The 6,422-nt window shown below is 44.7% G+C and overlaps 1 protein-coding gene across 2 annotated transcripts in view; it reads left to right on the top strand.

The window, feature by feature from the left end:
* Positions 1 to 4,894: 4,894 nt before the first annotated feature.
* The window catches only part of Crot (carnitine O-octanoyltransferase), a 30,123-nt gene continuing 28,595 nt past the window's right edge, over positions 4,895 to 6,422 (top strand). The window contains exons 1-2 of one of the 2 annotated variants that reach the window (XM_021190694.2): positions 4,895 to 4,982; positions 5,523 to 5,608. The gene's annotated coding sequence lies outside the window, so the exon portion shown is untranslated. The remainder of the gene's footprint in view (positions 4,983 to 5,522; positions 5,609 to 6,422) is intronic. The other variant, XM_029535566.1, reaches the window with a different exon arrangement.

The raw sequence follows: 6,422 nt of genomic DNA, 5'->3' as shown, positions 1-6,422 counted from the left end.
TGGAACTCACTTTGTAGACCAGGCTGGCCTCGAACTCAGAAATCCGCCTGCCTCTGCCTCCCGAGTGCTGGGATTAAAGGCGTGTGCCACCATGCTTGGTTTGGAACGCAGCTTCTTTGTGCTCTCAGAAAACACTTCCCAGAAGACATCACCTCAGTGATGCTGGTCTCTTCTTAATCACCACTAATTTCTTAGCTCCAGATAATCAGCATCAATTGTCCCAGTAGTCCTTTCTACTTTTCACTCTAAAGCCAGAGTCACATGGCTAAAGCTGCAGTGTACTTCTGCTTGCTGGGCTGGAAAACCCCCCCCCACACACACACACCACCACCACCACCATTCTATCACCAGCTTTCTGTTTTCCAACTCCCTTTCTGTGTGCTTGGCTTTCCTAGAACTTGCTCTGTAGATTGGCCTTGAACTCAGAGATCTGCATGGCTCTGTCTCCTGTAATGTTGGGATTAAAGGTGTGTACCACCACGCCTGGATTTAAACTTTTCTTCACCTTTAACCTGTTCTGTCCCAGGCTGGCCTTGAACTCAGATCTGTTTGTTTGCTTTTATTCTCCTAGGATTAAAGGTGTGTACCACCATGCCTGGATCTAAATTTAGCTGTTTAGGATCTTGCCTCCACATCCCGTAACTGTTATGTCTTAGAACATAGGATTCAGTTCCATTTCACTTCCTGGTGCCCCNTTAATACTTGAACCATGTATTTTATATTTTTCCTTTCTAAGCTTGCTTTGCTTGTTCAAAAATGCTCTTCATGAGACTTAGCCAGAAAACAAAGTCTCTGCTGGGCTTTTTTGAGACTTCCCTTATCAATGCAATTAATCTGAGTCTCTTCACCTGGGCCTCAGGCAGACTTTTCAGACAAGGGCAAAAAGTAGCCACATTCTTCACCAAAATACTACAAAAACAGTCTCTAGGCCACACATTGAAATTCTTTACTGAAACCTCTCGGGCTAGGTCCCCACAATCAAATCACTCTCAGTAACAAAGTCTTCCATATACCTACTAGGATGGCCCATTAAGCCTCATTTAAAGCATTCCACTGCTTTCCAAATCCAAAGTCCCAAAATCCACATTCTTTCAAGTCAAAATCGAGGTCAGGCCTATCACAGCAATACCCCATCCCCCTGGTACCAACTCCTGTCTTTCCTGCTGTGAACAGACACCATGACCAAGACAACTCTTACAAAGACAACACTTAATTGGGGCTGACTTACAGGTTCAGAGGTTCAGTCCATTTTCATCAAGGTAGAAGCATGGCAGCATCCAGGCAGGAATGGGGCAGGCAGAGCTGAGAGTTCTATATCTTCATCTGAAAACTGCTAGCAGAATACTGACTTCCAGGTAGCTAGGATGAGCGTCTTAAAGCCCATGCTCACAGTGACACACCTATTCCAACAAGGCCTTACCTCCAACTAGTGCCACTCCCTAGGCAAGCATATTGAAACCATGACAGGAGGCTTAGAAGATCCTGTCCACTGAGTTAAAAGCGTATTAAAAATAAGTGTGGGGACTGGTGAGATGGCTCAGTGGGTAAGAGCACCCGACTGTTCTTCCAAATGTCTGGAGTTCAAATCCCAGCAACCACATGGTGGCTCATAACCACCCGTAACAAGATCTGACACCCTCTTCTGGAGTGTCTGAAGATAGCTACAGTGTACTTACATATAATAAATAAATAAATCTTAAAAAAAAAAAAGTGTGTGTGTGTGTGTGTGTGTGTGTGTGTGTGTGTTTCACCGGCAGATCCAAGGGAACCTGTGCAGGGCTTGGTTCACCAGAGCTTAATGCAGGTTAGTAGAAACCACACACTACAGATTTTTTTTTTAATTTAATTTTATTTTTTGATAATGTTGAGACTGCAGGGGAACAGAACTGGAGAGACCTCTGCCCTTCATTGCTCTGATCAAAGCACAGCTAGCTTTTGTAGAGGTTGGTCTCTCTTACTTCCATGTTGTTGTCTCCATCATTTCTGCTCTAACAGAAGTGGTCAGTGCTTTACGACAGGACCAGATAGCAAACTAACACAGACAACATAACTACAAATATAATTAAGTATTTATTTATACACTTTAAAGGAGTGGGGTTTTCTGGTATGTAAGTTATCTCAGTACAGCTGTAAACATTTAAATGCTCTGTTTAGGAGTAAGGAACTTGTCTGAGGTATGAAGAGCTCATAGTTAAGCTACACTTCTCCTAGGATTCGGAAGCAGACTTTTATATACAATGGCAATCAAAAGCTATCACTAGTGCTAAAGTGAGCCCATCTGTATGAGACAGTATGCATATGCCCTTGGTATGGAGGATCACTTTTTTTTTTTTTTTTTTTTTTTTTGGTTTTTTGAGACAGGGTTTCTCTGTATAGCCCTGGCTGTCCTGGAACTCACTCTGTAGACCAGGCTGGCCTCGAACTCAGAAATCCGCCTGCCTCTGCCTCCCGAGTGCTGGGATTAAAGGCGTGCGCCACCACGCCCGGCTCGGAGGATCACTTTTTAGAGGGTCCAGTGAGACAGCACAGTTAATTTTTAACATCATCTGTTTGTATCTAGCTTACTCTAGTTTGCTGCTGGCAGTTCTCCAAAATCACTATGCCCATACTATCCCCTCATTAAAAATAAGAAAGTATATTTCTTCAATTTGGAAAAATTCAGGTTAGAGGCCTATCCCATAGATTAAGATAAATTCACAAGCCTTATAAGTAATCTAGCTTTAAAGATAGATATGATAACTTAGAATATTCTTATAAATTTTGTGGTCAACTCTACCCAGTCTTGTCTGTAAAGGTCTTTTTTTTTTTTTTTAATTTTGTAGTGTATGGAGAAAGAACTACACTGAATGGACTCTAGCCAGTCCGAGCGTGTCAAACATGCCTCTGGTAGGCATTGCCCTTCTCCCCGATTCCCACTATCTTGCTAGAAACTATTAGATTCCATTCCCAAAGCTAGCCAACAAGGTCTATTCCCTTATTTGGTCATTTCCTCCTCCTGAGGCTGACTACCAATGTCTAGTTATCAAAGTATTTCGGTTCAGCTATTAACCCTTTTCTCCTTTGACTTTCCTAATGCGTCTAATTAAAGTCAACACCTCATCCTAGCTCGGGGTTTGCCCTTGACCTGACACTGTCATTTGCCTATGTGCCACATCTGCCTCCTCTCTAACCAGAGGTAGTCCCTTGCCCTGGGGTCCTGGGTTCATATGGATCCCTTCATACACATAAATGATTTTTTTTATATAAACATTAATAGTCAAATTTAAGACTTAGGACAAGTTGTTGCTATAAGACCTACTCCAAAAGCTTGGAACATCTTCCTCAGCCATCAAGATCTGTCTATCCCGAGCTAAGAAATTCAAGCTTGTTCAAATTTAATCAGAGTGCTACCCGATTTTAAATTTGACATTAAAATATCTATTATACATTTGGTAGAAAACATTTCCAGGCCTCTGCTTATCTATAGCTTTACAGAGATGATCATTTTTCTCACATTCTCCAGGTTCCACTGAATTTCTTCAGTGCCGAGGTTTTCTCGTAGTGAGAAGCCTCGATCTTCATGGAGATACTGTTTCTGCTTAACAAAACCAGGGAGAAGAGAAATCCACAGCAGGGCTCGGATGTAGCTCAGTGTTAGAGACCCTGTATAAAAAGGCCTGGTTTGGTGAGATTACCAAACTCACAAAAACAGTGAAGGTGAGTGACCCTAAATTCTTTGCCACCAGCAAACATTCAATATGAGTAAACTTCTAAAGAGGTGCCAAAATTTTTTACAAAAAAAAAAAAAAAAAAAAAAAAGAAAGAAAGAGAAAAAGAAAAAGACAATGAAGGTTTCTGAGAAATTCAGTCAGTCTAAGAATTCTATCTTCTAAGCATAATATCCAGAACGGAACACTTACATACTATGAGGGGGTAAAGTTCTTTAGCACAGTCGCTTTGACAAGCTTAGAGAGATTATCCAGCTTGATTATGTAATACCTCCAGCAAAGCTGTACAGTCATGAGACATATTAGTAATTCTGCAGGAAACTCAAAAGGATTCCGGAAAGACAGCAGCTTTTAATATACTAATTTGAAATGAAGTCTTTAAACTGTTGAATAACTCACTACGCATGAGCATGTAAAATATTCTTCCTTCCACGAAAACAAAACAGAAGTACAAATAAAAAGTGTATATAAGCTTAAAATTGTATCAATTTATTCCAGGAGGTAAATGAAAAAAAGGGCATTGACCTGTGAAACTAAAAGTACCTCATAGTCTTTCTCTAGAACGTGGTAGCTTTTTAAAAACGCAACTTCTTGGACTTATAAAAATATTCAGGCAAGACCAAAGCTTGAAGCCTGACCATCGCTAGAGACTGCAAGGGCTTGTCCCAGAGGGCTGGGAGTTGGCCTAATCTTAGTCTCAAAGAGGCGACGAGGCCAAACCGGACCCATTCGCCTGCTATTCTCTTGCCAGCACACAGGGTAGACAAAATAAAATGTCTCAGTACAACTGTAGTGTAAATTCTTGCCTGGGCCAAGCAAAGGAGGCTCGCACCCCCAAGGGGGGAGCGACTGGGAAGAAAGAACACAGCGCCAAGCCGCAGCCTGAGCCGCGGGCCTCCTTACGCAGCCACAGGGCTATGCCCGAGAGTGGGCAGAGTCGCCTACATCTCTGGACCGAGGCCAATCTCCCGCAGCATCCGGAAGGAAGCTGCTGTAGCGGGGACTGCAGAGCGCTAATCCGAGTTTCTGTTCGCGTTGCCCGGGTCCGCAGCCCCGGACGCAGCGAGAGCCCGAGAACCCGGCGGGGGCGGGACCGGCGAGCCTCGACAGCCCACCCCTTCCAGCGCGGGGGAGGGTGGGACCCTCGCGGCTTCCCGTCCAATCCCGTTCCCCGACGCGCGCAGGGCGGGACCCTCGCGGCTTTCCGTTCTGGTCGGGCTTCAGGGCAACCCAGAGCCTGCAGGCCAACGCAGAGGGCGAAGCTGGGTACGGGAGGTGAGGATTCCCGCTCTCCTTCCCCTCCCACACGGTGAGGGATCGAGGGATATTGCAGTAGCGGGGAGCCGAGCTGAGTGCCATCGGGCTGTGCGCCGAGGCGCCCGGATCTGGCGCGGGCGTGGTGTCCCCCGAGCATCTTGCCCTTCTGGTTTGGAGTGTCCCCTCTCAGTTCCACCGGCCTTGCTAGAGTGTCGGGGTGCTTGATCGATTGGTTGGTTTTGCGTGTGCATGTTTCTTGTTTTTTTTTTTTTTTTTTTTTCTCCCCTTGTCCTTATCCTCGGTGCGAAGCTGCCCTTGTTTTGGTGGGAGGAGTTTCTGAACTTTATTGCTTTCTGCTTCGGCTGCAACCTCGCCGCGGGCACCGGAAGGTTTCCTGTGCCCCCTGGGTCCATCTGATAGGCTGCTTGGAACATAGCTAGCTCTGTAGTGATAGAAACTTGATGTCTAGTAGATGTCCGTTCTCTGTATCTCCAGCTTCTGTCACACCCTTTTCTCCTTGCCTGATCTTTACTTGAGTGCATTTCTTCCTTTCCACAGTCACCAGGCTTGGCCTGTACGGGTTCCTTGTGGTTTCCAATCCGAATTGTTCCTGGAAGTCTTGAGCACTTCATCTTGGTTTACTGGTAGGTGACTCTATTTGTTTATTTCCTGGTCCTATTTCTCTCTCTCTCTCTCTCTCTCTCTCTCTCTCTCTCTCTCTCTCTCTCTCTCTCTCTGTTTCTCTCGTTCACATCACCTTGCTTTCAGAAAGTTCACTGTTACCGTTTTCTTAATTTTCTTGGAATCGTTTAACTTAGTTTTATATGGTTGAAAACTTAAGACAACTCTTAAAAGAATCTGTAGTCGGCTTAACCTTGCAGGGGCTAAGCACTACAGCAGGCATAAAATTAGTACTCCTGTCTTCTTTGTGGGGTCTATTAAGTTACAAGGAAGTGTAATGAGAGCAGCTTGCCCAGCATGCTTGCATTAGTTTCCTATTTCGGTTACAGCAGACAGTGACAAGATTTAGCGGGAACACAGACTTTGAGTTTCTGTAGATCTGAAGTCTGAGTGAGCTTGGCCTGCATGGGCACGCAGAAGGAGAGAGCAGGGTTTCTGTTATGAGTTACTTTCTGAAGTTTTAGGGGAAGACTCCCTTTTCAGGCTGTCAGAGTCTAACCCCTGTTCACCGTTTGATTATATTACTGGAACAGTCTACCCTCTTCTCTGTAACAAAGCCTACAAGACAATGGTATTAAGAAAACAAGAGGGGGCTGGTGAGATGGCTCAGTGGGTAAGAGCACCTGACTGCTCTTCTGAAGGTCCGGAGTTCAAATCCCAGCAACTACATGGTGGCTCACAACCATCCGTAACAAGATCTGATGCCCTCTTCTGGAGTGTCTGAAGACAGCTACAGTGTACTTACATATAATAAATAAATAAATCTTGAGAAAAAAA

Source organism: Mus pahari, chromosome 2, assembly GCF_900095145.1.
Source record: "Mus pahari chromosome 2, PAHARI_EIJ_v1.1, whole genome shotgun sequence".
Taxonomy (NCBI): Eukaryota; Metazoa; Chordata; class Mammalia; order Rodentia; family Muridae; genus Mus; species Mus pahari.
This window is presented reverse-complemented; position numbering and strand designations above follow the sequence as displayed.